This window comes from Callorhinus ursinus, unplaced genomic scaffold (genome assembly GCF_003265705.2).
Source record: "Callorhinus ursinus isolate GAN/ISIS: 27379988/994484 unplaced genomic scaffold, GSC_fseal_2.0 scaffold2, whole genome shotgun sequence".
Taxonomy (NCBI): domain Eukaryota; kingdom Metazoa; phylum Chordata; class Mammalia; order Carnivora; family Otariidae; genus Callorhinus; species Callorhinus ursinus.
Window position 1 is genome coordinate 69503269 of NW_027397064.1, and position 16036 is coordinate 69519304.

At 38.2% G+C, this 16036-nt stretch overlaps 1 protein-coding gene and 1 pseudogene across 4 annotated transcripts in view; both read left to right on the forward strand.

Annotated features, from left to right (window-relative positions):
- The window catches only part of BAZ2B (bromodomain adjacent to zinc finger domain 2B), a 311231-nt gene that overhangs the window by 28852 nt on the left and 266343 nt on the right, over positions 1-16036 (forward strand). The window contains exon 1 of one of the 4 annotated variants that reach the window (XM_073883546.1): positions 10321-10338. The exons of the other annotated variants lie outside the window; for them this stretch is intronic. The gene's annotated coding sequence lies outside the window, so the exon portion shown is untranslated. Of the gene's footprint in view, positions 1-10320; positions 10339-16036 lie in introns of those variants that run through there. 4 annotated transcript variants of the gene reach the window in all.
- Positions 1169-2330, forward strand: LOC112810626 (complement component 1 Q subcomponent-binding protein, mitochondrial pseudogene; annotated as a pseudogene).

Genomic DNA, 16036 nt, shown 5'->3' on the forward strand with positions numbered 1-16036 from the left:
CCCTAACAAGAGTCAGCCTTTCTTTGAAAGTTTTGAAACTAGATACTGACTTCTTTTCTCTAGCTATGAAAGTCCTAGATGACGTCTTCTTCCAATAGAAGGCTGTTTTGTCTACATTGAAAATCTGTTGTTTAGTGTAGCCATCTTCTTTAATTATCCTAGCTAGATCTTCTGGATAATTTGCTGAAGTTTTGATATCAGCACTTGATGCTTCACCTTGCACTTTTATGTTATGGAGATAGCTTCTTTCCTTAAACCTCATAAAACAATCTTTGCTAGCATCAAACTTTTCTTTGGCAGCTTCCTCTCCTCTCTCAGCCTTGATAGAATTGAAGAGGGTTAGTGCCTTGCTCTGGATTAGGCTTTGGCTTAAAGGAATTTTATGACTGGTGTGATCGTCTATCCAGACCACTAAAACGTTCTCCATATCAATGATAAAGCTGTTTCACTTAATTATCATTCATGTGTTCACTGGAGTAGCATTTTTAATTTTCTTCAAGAACTCTTTGTTTGCATTCAGAACTTGGCTGTTGGGCACAGGAGCCCTAACTTTTGGCCTGTTTCAGCTTTCAACATGCCTTCCTCACTAAGCTTAATCATTTCTAGCTTTTGACTTAAAGAGAGTGTGACTCTTCCTTTCCCTTGAACACTTAGAGGCGATTGTAGGGTTGTTAATTGACTTAATTTCTATATAGTTGTCCTGGGGAATAGGGAGGCCCAAGTTGAGGGGGAGAGATCCATCAGTGGAGCAATCACGACACACCCAACATTTATTAAGTTCATCATCTTATATAGGCATGGTTCATGGCACCCCAAAACAATTGCAATAGTAGCATCAAAGATCACTGATCATAGATCACCATAACAAATATAATAATAATGAAAAAATTTGAAATAGACGCCTTCCAATGGGACACCGGCTGGGGTCTTCTGCCTGGGTCAACCTTCATGCCCACACATGCCTGCAGCCCTAATGCTTTCTCTGCTATGCCCAGCACCCCATGCCCTGGGCTTCCCTGTTGGAGGGGCTCTGTAACCAGTCCCAACTCTGCTGCCTCAACCTCTGCTGCAGCCTGAGTGGACCTTTTGTGGGGCATTTGGGGCTGCTCTGCCTGCAGTGGGTTGGATCAGCTGAGCCTCCTGTGCTCTTGAGCACCCTGGGGCTCCAGCTGCAGCATGCGGCCCACCCAGGGGGACAGAGCTTTTGTTGAATTACTGTGTGATGAAATTAAGGAGGAAGAGAGGAGGCAGAAGCATGAGTCCCTTCCCAAGGTGGCTGGAAGTTGGGAGCTGGAAGTGAATGGGACAGAAGCCAAAGTAGTGGGGAAAGTTGCTAGAGAAAAGATCATTCATTGTCACTTTCAACATTAACAATAGCATCCTGCCAACACTTGAAGGAGAGGAGGAGCCCTCCTAAGGGCAGAGTTGAAGAACAGGAGCCTGAATTGACGTCCACTCCCAATTTCATGGTTGAAGTTATAAAGAACGGTAGCAAGAAGGCCCTACTGCTGGACTGTCACTATCCAGAAGATGAGGTTGCGCAAGGAGAGGAGGACAAGAGTGATATTTTCTTCAGGGAAATGAGCATTCAGTCCATTGGCGAGCCTGAGGGGAAGTACACTCAACACTGATCCCTTGGCTTAGACTTTATATGACCCCCTGATGGATTTCCTGGCAGGCTGAGGGGTGGACAACACTTGTGCAGTTGAGTTAGTGGAGCTCAGCACAGCCCTGGAGCATCAGAAATACATTACTTTTCTTGAAGATCTCAAAAGTTTTTGTCAGGAGCCAGTAGAGCTATACAAGACTTTGAACATCTTAAATTTATGGCGGGTTTTGCTTTGGCCAGGGAGCACACCTACTCTGAAGCCAGACACACACATACTTTGGGATGGTTTTCATTGTAATATCATGGAAAATAATTCAAATTTAAATTACTTCCATTGCTCTCTTATTTACTACTCATTTATTCTCTACAAATCTGTTGTTCCTAGATTTTTGTATAACATAATGCTGGACAATAAAATTGGTTTATCTCCTTCGTCAAAGAAAGAAAGAAAGAAAGAAAAAAAAAAGAAAGAAAGAAAGAAAAAAATTGAAATATTCCAAGAATTACCAAAATGTGACACAGAGACGCGAAGTGAGCAAATGTTGTTGGGAAAATGGTGCCAATAGCTTGCCACAAACCTTCAATCTGTAAAAGCACTCTCTGAAGTGCAGTGGAGCACCACACAACTATACCCGAAAAGGCAATGTTTTTGTTTTTGAAGAACTTTTTTTTTTTTAGATTTATTTATTTATTTATTTGAGAGAGAGAGAGAGAGAGAGAGAAAGAGAGAGAGTGGGGTAGAGGGAGGGGCAGAGAGGGAATCCTCAAGGAGACTCCACACTGAGCACGGAGCCCAACTTAGGGCTTGATCTCATGACCTGAGCCAAAATCAAGAGTCGGAAGCTCAACTGACTGAGCCACCCAGCTGCCCCTGTTTTGAAGGAACTTTTACTTGTTTTCTTTTGAGTGGGTGATTAGCAGTAGCTGCTTTTTGCCAGGTGTCTTTTCTTATAGTATTGTCTCTTTCTCTCTTTTTTTAAGATTTTATTTTCTCTACACCCAATGTGGGGCTCAAACTTACAACCCCGAGATCAAGAGTTGAATGCTCTACCAACTGAGCTAGCCAGGTGCCCCTTAGTGTTGTCTTTAAATCAAGTTCAGGGGCGCCTGGGTGGTTCAGTCGTTAAGCGTCTGCATTTGGCTCAGGTCATGATCCCAGGGTCCTGGGATCGAGCCCTGCATCAGGTTCCCTGCTCAGCGGGAAGCCTGCCTCTCCCTCTCCCATTCCCCCTGCTCTCTCGCTGTGTCTCTGTCTGTCAAATAAATAAATAAATAATCTTTATAAAAAAGTAAATAAATCAAGTTCACTCTAAGGTTTGAGAAATGTTTCTTAGATTACATGATTTTTAGGCTCCAATCTTATATAATAATGGTCTTTGTTTTTCTGGGTTTTGTTTGTTTTTGCTTTGTTTTGTTTTAGCTGTTTTGATTATGCTTCCCTAACTGTAAAAATGTTTTGGAGTATAGATGACCTATGTATGTGTATATGTGTGTGTGTGTATTATGAATTATATAAAATATATATTTAAGAATTATATGTTTACTAATATTCTAATATATTATGTAGGATATATGATATACTAATAAGTAAAATGAAAATAAGATGAAGTAAAGGTGATATAAATAATATTTTAAAATATTTTGCTAAAAATTAAGGCTTTAAGTTACGAGCCAGTTTCTCAAAGTGTACTGGACACTTCGGATGATAGTTGTTAACAATAATAAGATATCCACAGTACAAGTAATTTATTGTTAAATTATTTATTATTTTTGGCAGAGATCATCCTCCCCCCCATAATGTGGCTGATAACTAGGAGCAAAAGCATCAGCTTTGGCATTTTTGTGTCATTTCTTGTGATTCTGTTACTTGTATTATACTCTATCTTAGTCTGTTTTGGCTAACAGAATACCATAGACTGGGTGGCTTATAGACAATAGAAATTTATGTCTCACAGTTTTGGAGGCTGGGAAGTCTAAGATAAGATGCTGACAGAATCCAAGTCTGGTGAGAGCGTGCTTTGTGGTTCATAGACTGTAGACATCTTACCATGCCATCACATGTTGGAGGGAGCAAGGGAGCTAAGAGGCCCAGTCCCATTCATGAGAGCTCTGCCCCCATGACCTAATCCCCTCCCAAAGGTCCTCTTCTAATCTTAACACACTGGGAGTTTAGAATTTCAACATAAAATTTGGGGGGTTCACACACATTCACACCATAGCATATTCATGGTTTTTTTGTTTTGTTTCGGTAGGAATGTTTTTAAGCCCCTCTTGTGAAATTTAGTTTAAAATAGTCAATAATACCCACTTTACCATTGACCTATATATTGTGATTCTGGACAATATGCTGACCAAATGAATACGGATACCACTATGAGTTCTTCTACAATGTGGAATTCACTTCCTACAGGATAGCTTGGGTACCATATGTGATGCACAATTGTCTAATATTCAGCCCTGTGGGTGGTGCCAGTCTCAATCCACACATAAAATTTTGGTGTTAGTAGTTAGAAAAATTTTCTTATTTTTTCCCAATAAATTTGGACTCTATGTTTTTTTCCCACACTTAAATAGATTGTTTAGTCTTTTGTGTTTACATATATCTCCCTAAGATAGAGTGGCTAAATATATTAAATCTTTACTTATGTTTGAAGAACTGATTTCATATTAAGTTTTAAATTTTACATATATTTTAATTTTTAGTTTTAGAGATGTGCAGCAACTATTCTATTTAAAGTAGTTGATTTACTTGCAAATAAAGTTGAACACAAAACTAAGCAGGAGTTCTCAGAGGAGAATTATTCACCTAGGGGACATTTTCAAATATGTAGGATGTTTTGATTTTTCACAATGATTGAAGGGAGGTACTGACAGAGAGGGCAGGGCCGGCAATGCTAGCCATCAGCAAGGTTTGAAGAAGCCTCACCCCGATTAAGAATTGTCCCGTCCAAGATATGAGTAGCGCCTCTAAAATAGAGAAAATTCTATTTTGGAGTTGTTACTTCTTAAGATGACTCATAATTAATTCATAGATATATCTAATATTTTTATACTGTAGATTAAAATTAAAGCTTATTTAAATATGTTTATATAATGACAAGGTGTAGCTATCAAAGATATTTTTCTTTTACTGGCATTTTTTTTTTCGATCATGCTATACTGCATACCATTCGCCGCAGCACTGAACAACTACTGTTGGTAATTCATTTGGCTGAGTGCTGAGAGTGTAGAGATGAATAACACTGTTACTTTTCTCTCTGTTCACAGGCTAGCAGGGGGAAACAGTCATGTAAATTACAATAAAGAGTGATAAGTACATCAGAAGAATTAGATTTAATGTAAAGAGGTAGCTCTGAGAAATTGGGTACTATTTTAGGGAGAACGTCAGCATATTGTTATACCCTGAGGGCAAGGACCGCATTTTATCACCTAAAAGTTACATGTTTACAACAAGCACTGGACCTTAAAATTGGTAATATAGTCATAGATTATAGTGATTAAACAAGTTGAAGTCTTAGCAAATTTTTGAAGAATTAATTGAAGTACGTTCATGTGGGCAAAGTGGTAAAGTACACTGTTAGCAAATAATGTTGAAAGATCAGGCTAACAAGTGATGAAGAAACTTGCAGGTGATGAGACATCATTAATGTGAGCTTTTTTTAAGTTAAGATTTTAGGAGGAGAGAGACATGATAAGATTTAGTCAGATTTCAGTTTCAGAAAAGTATCTCTACTGGCATTGTGGAAGGAGGACAGGGATGCTATCTTTTCTTAGTAATGAACTTGAACATGTAAAATCTTATAGGATCAAAATTTTAACTGAAAATCTAAATTCAAGCTTTTTTTTCCCTAATATTTCAAGTTTTATTTAAATTTTAGTTAACATATAGTGTAATATTATTTTAGAGAGTGGAATTTAGTAGTTCATCCCATTTATATAACACCCAGTGCTCATCACAAGTGCCCTCCTTAATACCCATCACCCATTTAGTGCATCCCCTCTAAATTCAAGCTTTTATACATTAATTTATATTATTTAGTTTTAGAGTTTATATTATGCCAGTCTATTTTATGTAGAATAATTTTAATTTTTCACTATATTTTTAGTTATTCTTACGATATGTGATTAAGTTTTTTAATGTTCAAAATGACCAATTCAGGAGCGCCTGGGTGGCTCAGTTGGTTAAGTGTCTGCCTTTGGCTCAGGTCATGATCCCAGGGTCCTGGGGTCGAGCCCAGCACTGGGCTCCCTGCTCAGGTGGGAGCCTGCTTCTCCCTCTGCGTCTCCCCCTGCTCATGCTCTCTCTCTTTCTCTCTCAAATAAATAAATAAATAAGTAAACCCCAAATGACCAATTCATATATACCAGTAATATTTAGATATATAACAGGGGGAATAATTAGTGATCTCGCTTAATTTTTTTTAAAGATTTTATTTATTTATTTGAGAGAGAGAGAATGAGAGAGAGAGCACATGAGAGGGGTGAGGGTCAGAGGAAGAAGCAGACTTCCTACTGAGCAGGGAGTGGACTAGATGTGGACTAGATCCTGGGACTCCAGGATCATGACCTGAGACAAAGGCAGTCGCTTAACCAACTGAGCCACCGAGGCGCCGCTTAAATTTCTTTTTTTTTAAGTTAGAAATTTATAAGCTTGAAGTTGATTAATTGGTTCAACTGAAGATTAGTTAACGCTTTTTTTTTTTTTTTTGAGAGAGAGAGAGAGTGTGTGAGCAGGGAGGGGCAGAGGGGATCTTAAGCAGGCTACACACCCAGCGCAGAGCCCGACGTGGGGCTCAATCTCATGAACCTGAGATCATGACCTGAGCCGAAGGCAGATGCTTAACCAACTGTGAGCCACCCAGGCGCCCCAAAAAGATTATTTTTAAGTAAGCATACAGGCAGCAAGCAAGTCACAGCTGTGACTTGAGATGTGGAAAACTTGGAAGAAGTTTGATTGCTGCCAGTAAGCACAGGGACAAAGTCCTAGTCATTTATTTATTATTTATATTTTTAAAGATTTATTTATTCATTTTAGAGAGAGAAAGAGGAGAGAGAGCAAAAGTTGGGGGAGGGGCAAAGGGAGAGAGAATCTCTAGCAGACTCTGCACTGAGCACAGAGCCCAACCTGGGGCTCCCTCTCGTGACCTTAGTTCATGAACTGAGATGAAATCAAGAGTTGGATGCTTAATTGAGCCACCCAGGCACCCTAGTCTTCATCATTTAATGTGGGCATCACTGTATTACAATTATAAAACTAATACGTAGGAAATACCTAATTGATTTTGTTAGATGATTCTGAGTATCAGGAAAAATACTCTTATTTAAGGAGGAAGGGAAAGTATGTTAACCATCTTATCTAGCATATTTCTAGTATGGATACTTAAATTTTTAAAAATGACTTCTAACCATTGTTTGCCAAATTTACAGTAACAAACTTCTTATCCAATGCAGTTGGTGGTGATAGCTGTTCATTTAATCAAAACAGTTAGGGGCGCCTGGGTGGCTCAGTCGGTTAAGCGTCTGCCTTCTGCTCAGGTCATGATCCCAGGGTCCTGGGATCGAGCCCCACATCGGGCTCCTTGCTCAGCGGGGAGCCTGCTTCTCCCTCTGCCTTTGCCTGCCTGCCTGCCTACTTGTGCTCTCTCTCTCTCTCTGTCAAACAAATAAATAAAATCTTAAAAAAAAAATTGGCCAAGTGATTGTTTAAAAAAAAAAAAACAGTTAAAATGGGAAATCATTACAAAGATATATATACACACATATATACATATAAATGTAAACATTTAATAACCCAAAACTTTCACATTCGTGATTTTTTTAAAAAAAATCTGTTTTGGGGGGTGAATTTATACTTTTTATTTGAGGATGGATTCTTTAAGTGGAAATCATTGTGTCTTTACTGAACCCACACCTCCAATTCTTTTTTTTTTTTTAGATTTATTTATTTATTTATTTGAGAGAGAGAATGAGAAACAGAGAGCATGAGGGAAGAGGGTTAGAGGGAGAAGTAGACTCCCCGCTGAGCAGGGAACCCGATGTGGGACTCGATCCCGGGACTCCAGGATCATGACCTGAGCAGAAGGCAGTCGCTTAACCAACTGAGCCACCCAGGCGCCCCCCTCCAATTCTTTAATGAAATAACCTAGATTCTTACAAAGCTTTCTGGGTGCAGAGTCCCTGTATATTTTTATGGTATCTTATGTCAATATGTGTGCTTGTCTGCTTGTCTTACCTAGTCTAATTAACAGTAACTTTAAGAAAACATTTTTATCAAGTTTTTCAGAAACATTTGATTTTCAGGGAAATAACCTTTCTTTTTGCACTAATTTCATTATGTTATAATTAATGAAATTACATGAAAACAGTATCAAATATTACTAGCCTTTTTAAAAAAAGATTTTATTTATTTGACAGAGAGAGTGAGAGAGCACAAGCAGGGGGAACAGCAGAGGGAGAGGGAGAATCAGGCAGGGAGCCTGACCTGGGGCTCCATTCCAGGACCCTGGGATCACAACCTGAGCCAAAGGCAGAGGCTTAACTGGCTGAGCCACCCAGGCACCACCCTCAAAAGATTTTATTTTTATTTATTTTTGAGAGAGCGAAAGCATGAGCGGGGCGGGGGGGCGGGTGTGCAGAGGGAGAAGGAGAGGCAGGCTCCCCGCTGAGCAGGGAGCCTGATGCAGGGCTTGATCCTGGGACCCTGGGATCATGACCTGAGCTGAAGGCAGACACTTAACCGACTGAACCACCCAGGCACCCTAAATATTACTAGTCTTTTTTTTTTTTTTAAAGATTTTATTTATGTGACAGAGAGAGAGCACAAGTAAGCAGGGAGGCAGGCAGAGGGAGAGGGAGAAGCAGGCTCTCCACTGAGCAGGGAGCCTGACGTGGGACTCGATCCCAGAACTCTGGGATCATGACCTGAGCCGAAGGCAGCCGCTTAACCGACTGAGCCACCCAGGCGCCCCCAAATATAACTAGCCTTAATACGTTTCAGAACAAACAAGATTTCCTAGGCATGCAAATGAAATAGTGGGAGCGAAAATATGATGGCCGACTGGAAAAAGAAAGAAATACTTGCCAATAAGATTTTTGCCTTTGCAAAACTTCTTTATTCCACGTGCCCAGTATTTATTACCCAACCCATCATCAAATCAAATCATATTTGAGAGATATCTCAAAGAGAACTGCCCAGAGGTAGTTCTGGAGGTCAATCCCAGTACACTAACCTTTCTGCTCTCTCATACTCTAGCCTAGTTTTTTTTTTTTTTTTTTTAAGTTTATTTATTTGAGAGAGAGAATGAGATAGAGCACGAGAGGAGGGAGGGTCAGAGGGAGAAGCAGCCTCCCCGCGGAGCAGGGAGCCCGATGCGGGACTCCATCCCAGGCCTCCAGGATCATGACCTGAGCCGAAGGCAGTCACCCAACCAACTGAGCCACCCAGGCGCCCTAGCCTGGGGTTTTATTAGATGGATGTAATTCCTTTTGTTTTCCTATAGTTGCTTCATATTACCCACGTCTCCCTTTTGCATCATCATGTTTCCCTTTCTTGGATTATTACCACAACATACTCGGTAAAAAAGATCCTTCTTTTCATTTTCTTCATTACTGCCATAAATTCTCTGCTTTCCACTCAGTGGAATTTTATTTGCTACCTATAATATTCTACCATTTTTTTAAAAATATTTATTTGAGAGAGAGAGCACGAGGTCAGGAGGGGCAAAGACAATCCAAGCAGCCTCCCCGCTGAGCAGGGCACCTGCCGTGGGGCTCGAGCCTGCTGTAAGGCTCAATCTCCCGACCTTGAGATCACAACTAGAGCTAAAACCAAGAGTTGGACATTTAACCTACTGAGCCACCCAGGCGCCCCTCTCCTGCCATTCTTTCTTGATCTGGCTTTAGTCATGCTTTTGCTTCAGAACAACTCCACAAAACTGTTCTGTCAGTGTCCCTGATGACCTCTGTGACTTCAGTCAGTTCTCACTTCTCACTTTCTTGACTAAACCTGTTGCATTTAACAAAGTTTATCACTCTATCATCCTTTAAACTTTCTTTTCCTTTCCCTTCCACAATTTCGTATTTTGTTTTTCCTCCTAGTTTTCTTATTTTCCCTTTCTTTGCTGGCTTCTCTTCAAGTTTCCACCCATGCCCCAGGCCTCACTCCTTGCACAACTTCTGTTCTTTCACTATAACTGTCTTAGTGAAATAATTCAACACCCTGGATTTAGATAGCATTGAGATGCCAATGAATCCCAAAGTTGCTTATTCCATTTTTTAAGCAGATTTTTTTTCTATTGAGGTATAATTGATGTATAACATATTTAATGGTATTTATATATGATGTGAAATAATCACCCCATTAAGTCTGGTTAACATCTATCACCACACATAGTTACAAATTTTTTTTCTTGTGATGAGAACTTTTAAGATATATTCCCTTAGCAACTTTCAAATATGCAATATAATTTACTATCCATGTCACCATGCTCTACATTACATTACGACTTATTTCTTTCATAACTGAAAGTTTGTAACTTTTTTTTTTTAAGATTTTTATTTATTTGACAGACATAGCGAGAGAGGGAACACAAGCAGAGGGAGTGAGAGAGGGAGAAGGAGGCTTCCCACGGAGCAGGGAGCCCGATGCGGGGCTCGATCCCAGGACCCCGGGATCATGACCTGAGCCAAAGGCAGACGCTTAATGACTGAGCCACGCAGGCGCCCCGGAAGTTTGTAACTTTTGACCTCTTCACCCATTTCACCTATTTCCCCACTTCTGGGTCTGGTAACCGTCAGTCTATTCTCACTATGTATGTATGTATGAGCTGCATTTTTTATTTTTTTAGATTTTCTACATATAAGTGAGATCATATGGTATTTTTCTTTCTCTGACTTAGTTCAGTTAGCATAATGCCCTTAAGGTCCATCCATTTTGTCACAAATGGCAATATTTCTTTTTTTTTTTAGTAGATTTTATTTATTTGACACAGAGTGAGACAGCGAGAGAGGGAACACAAGAAGAGGGAGTGGGAGAGGGAGAAGCAGGCTTCCCGCTGAGCAGAGAGCCCAATGCGGGACTCGATCCCAGGACTTTGGGATCATGACCTGAGCCGAAAGCAGTTGCTTAACCAACTGAGCCACCCAGGCGCCCCAAATGGCAATATTTCTATTTTATGGCCGAGTTATACTTCATTGTACTTATGTACATTTTCCTTAAACATTCATCCATCAGTGCGTACTTTGGTTGCTTCTTGACTATTGTAAATAATGCTGCAATGAACATATATATCTGGGAGTGAGAGTTAGTATTTTTTATTTTCTTCTAATACCCAGAATTGGAATTGCTAGATCATACAGTAGTTCTATTTTTCATTTTTTGAGGAACCTCCATATTGTTTTCAGTAGTGGCTGCACCAATTTACATTCTTAATCAACAGTGCATGAGGGTTCCCTTTTCTGTACATCTTTGCCAGTACTTGTTATTTCTTGTTTTTTGATAAACAGCCATTCTAACAGGTGTGAGGTGATACCTCATTGTGGTTTTGATTTGCATCATCTTGATGATCATTGATGTTGAGCACCTGTGGACCATCTGCGTATCTTCTTGAAAAAATGTCTATTCAGATCCTCTGCCCATTTTTAAATCAGATTGTTTCTTTTTTTGCTACTGAGTTGTAGGAGTTCTTTCTATATTTTGGATGTTAACTTCTTATCAGATATATGATTTGCAAGTATTTTCTCCCACTCAGGTTGCCTTTTCATTTTTTTTTTTATGATGGTTTCCTTTGCTGTATGGAAGCTTTTTAGTTTGATTTAGTCCTACTTGCTTACTTTTACATTTGTTGCCTTTGATTTTGGTGTCATATCCAAAAAAAATGATTGCTAAGACCAATTGCAAGGGGCTTACGATCTATGTTTTCTTCTAGGAGTTTCAGGTCTTATGTTCAAGTCTTTAATCCATTTTGAGTTGATTTTTGTATATGATGTAAGATAGTGATCCAGTTTCTTTTGCATGTAGCCATCGAGTTTTCCCAATACCACTTATTAAAGAGATTGTCCTTTCCCCATTATTTATTCTTGCCTCCTTTGTCACAAATCAGTTGATTGTATATGCATGGGTTTATATCTGGGCTTTCTATTTTGTTCCATTGATCTTTGTGTCTTGGTTTGTTTTTATGCCAATACCATACTGTTTCGATTACTGTAGTTTTGTAATATAGTTTGAAATCGGAAAGTGTGATGCCTCCAGCTTTGTTCCTCTTTTTCAAGATTGTTTGGCTATTTGGAGTCTTTTGTAGTTACATAAAAATTTTAGGATTTGTTTGTTCTATTTCTGTGAAAAATGCTATTAGAATTTCAATAGGGATTTCACTGAATGTGTAAGTTGTTTTAAGTAGTATGGACATTTTAACAATATTAATTCCTCCAATCTGTAAGAATGGTGTGGAATATTTTTTCTATTTATTTGTGTCTTCGTCAGTGTCTTACAGTTTTCAGTGTACAGGTCTTTCACCTCCTTGATTAAATTAATTCCTAGGTTTCTTTGTTTCCTTTTTGATGTAGTTGTAGTTATAAATGGGGTTGTTTTCTTAATTTCTCTGTGATAGTTTGTTATTTGTGTGTAAAAATTAAACAGCTTTTTGTATATGATTTTGTATTCTACAACTTTACTGAATTTATTTATTATTTATTACTTCTAGTAGTTTTTTTTGGTGGAATCTTTAGGATTTTCTTTTTTTTTTAAAAAAAGATTTTATTTATTTATTTAGACAGAGAGATAGCAAGAGCAAGAACACAAGCAGGGGGAGAGGGAGAAGCAGGCTTCCCGCTGCGCAGGGAGCCCGATGCAGGGCTCGATCCCAGGACCCCAGGATCATGACCTGAGCTGAAGGCAGACGCTTAGGACTGAGCCACCCAGGCACCCCTAGGATTTTCTATTTTTAGTATCTTGTCATCTGCAAACAGAGACAGTTTTACTTTTCCATTTCTGATTTGGATGCCTTTTATTTTTCTTTGTTGCCTAACTGGTCTGGCTAGAGCTTCCAATACTATGTTGAATAAAAATGGGGAGAATTGTCATACTTGTCTCTTTCATCTTGTTCCTGATCTTAGAGGAAAAACCTTTAGTTTTTCACAATTGAGAATGATGTTTGTTGTGGGATTGCCATATATGACCTTTATTATGTTGAGGTACATTCATTTTATACCCATTTTGTTGAGAGTTCTTAATCATAAATGGTTGTTAAATTTTGTCAAATGCTTTTTCTACATCTATTGAAAAAATCATATGATTTCTATCCTTTATTTTATTAATGTGGTATTTTACATGACTGATATATGGATGTTGAAGCATCCATGTATCCCAGGGATAAATCCCACTTGATCATGATGTATCATCATCTTAATATATTGTTGATTTTGGTTTGTTAATATTTTGTTGAGGACTTTTGCATTTCTGTTCATCAGATTCATTGGACTGTAATTTTGTTGAAGTGTCCTTGTGTGATTTTGCTCTCAGGGTAATGCTGGTCTCATAAAATGAATTTGGGACTGTTCCCTCCTCCTCTTCTATTTTTTTTGAAAGAGTTTGAGAAGGACCTTTTTTTTAATGTAATAAATTTATAAGCCTGCAGTTTTCCCCCCCTGAACTCAAACTCTCATACCAACTGCTTTTTTTGGTACCTATACCTACAGTTTATTAGACATCTCAAATTTAATATTCTCAGTGTTAAATTTGAAGGACCAGCATTACCCAAGTTTAAGATATACAATAAACCTACAGTAATCAAGACAGGGTGGCATTGGCATAAGAATAGACAAATAGATCAATGGAACAGATTGGAAAAGCCAGAAATAGATCTATATCAATATAATCAGTTGATCTTTGACAAAGCAAAGCAATAATAAAATGAAGCAAAGATAGTCTTTTTGGAAAATGGTGCTGTAATAACTGGGCATTCACATGCAAAAATGAATCTAGACGCAGACTTTACATTCTTTATAAAAATTAATCTAGGGGCGCCTGGGTGGCTCAGTTGGTTAAGCGACTGCCTTCGGCTCAGGTCATGATCCTGGAGTCCCGGGATCGAGTCCCGCATCGGGCTCCCTGCTCAGCGGGGAGTCTGCTTCTCCCTCTGACCCTCTTCCCTCTCGTGCTCTCTATCTCTCATTCTCTCTCTCTCTCAAATAAATAAAAAAAAAAAAATTAATCTAAAATGAATCACAGACCTAAAATGAAAAAGCAAAACTGTAAAACTTCCAGAAGATAACATAGGATAAAACCTAGATGACTTTGGGTATGGTCATGCCTTTTTAGATATAACACTAAAGCCACGATTTATGAAAGAAGTAATTGTTAACTTCATTAAAATTCAAAACTCTGTCTGCAAAAGACAATTACAAGAGAATGAGAAGACAAGACCCAGAATGAGAGAATATATTTGCAGAAGACGTATCTGATAAAGGACCATTATCCAAAGTGTATAAAGAACTCTGAAAACTCAATAATAAGAAAACAAACAACCTAATTTTAAAAGGGGCCAAAGATCTTGAAGCTCACCAAAGAAATCATTATGGCAAATAAACACGTGAAAATGCTCTACATCATACATCATCAGGGAAGTTACAACTAAAACAATGAGATACTACTGCACACTTACTAGATTGTCCAAAATCTGAAACACTGACATCAAATGCTGGAGAGGATGTGGAGCAACAGGAACTCTCATTCATTGCTGGTGGGAATGCAAAATGGTACAGCCAGTTTGGAATACAGTTTGGCAGTTTCTTACAAAATTAGCCATATTCTTACCATACATTTTACCCAACATGCTCCTTGGCATTTACTCAAATTATTTGAAAACTTATGTCCACAAAAAAGGTTGAAGTTTCATTCATGATTACCAAAACCTGGAAGCAACCCAGATCTCCTTTAGTAGGTGAATGGATAAATAATCCAGAAAGGGACTGTTGTTCAGTATTATGAAGAAATGAGTTATCAAGCTATGGAAAGACGTATGAGGAACCTTAAATGCATATTACTGAGTGAAAGAAGATAATCTGAAAAGGCTGCAGACTGTATGATTCCAAGCATATGACATTCTGGAAAAGGCAAAACTGGGCATAGTAACAAGATCAGTGTCAGAGGTTCAAAGGGTAGGAGGGAGGAATTAGGTGCAGCACAAAGGATTTTACTGCAGTAAAATTACTCTGTATGATATTATATTGGTAGATGCATGTCATTATATATTTGTCCACACCCATAGAATGTATAATATCAAGAGTGAACCCTAATATAAAGTATGGACTTTGTATAATAGCGATGTGTTAGTGTTGGTTCGTAAATTTTAACAAATGTGCCACTTTGATGGAGCATGTTGATAACAGGTATACATGTGTGGGACCAGGGAAATCTCTACCATCCTATCAATTTTGTGAACTTAAAACTGCTCTAAAAAATAAAATCTGTAAAAGCAAGCAAGCAAGCAAGCAACCAACCAACCAACCCATATGACTTAGAGTCTTTGCAGTAGCCTAAAAGACCCCACATGATCTTTCTTATAGCCCCTTACCAGTCTCATGTCATTTCTTACTACATTTCCTGTAGTTACTCTGGGCTAGCTACATTAGACTCCTTGGTGTGTCTTGTATACGTAACAGGTAAACTTGCCTTAAAACATTTGCATTTGCTTTTCCTTCAAATAACCTTATGGATTGTTCTCAGCTCTTTCAAACCATTGCTCCGAAGTATTCTTTTGCATGACACCCTAACCAAAATTGCAAACCCTCCACCCTGCACTCCCTATCCCTTTTTTTGTTGTATTTTTTCCCTTGGCACTTATGGCCTTCAAATATTTTTATTGTAGTTTTCTCTCCTAAAGAATGAAAGAATTATTTTTTTTGTTTTTCTTTCTACCAATGAATAACATTTAGACAGCACTTGGCACATAGTAGACCCTGAATACATTTTTTGTGTGGGTGGAATAAATGAATCTCATTGTACTATTACGCTTGATTTACTTGTCTTCATTCCACTAGACTCTATGCTTCTTGAGAGGCAAGTGCTACAACTTCTTTGTCTGTTTCTTCAGTATTTAGCACACATGGTTGTATTACATTTGTTCAATTTATAAAAGAATATACTCATTTTATACAGGTATAATCATAACAAAATTACATAGTGGAATTTTTTCCCTTGTGTTTATAGGTACTTTTTTGGTTGCTATGTGTTCTACATAATTATACACATTACTTTGTTAAGTTAACTTTGAAAATTCTTGTGAAAAGTAGGCAAGTCATAAAATAACATTGAAACATTTTCTTGAGTTGCTATTTAGGCATTTATTTAACTATTGATTATTATGAGCATTTAAGTTTTTTAACTTGTATTTTTTTTTAAAGATTTTATTTATTTATTTGAGAGTGAGT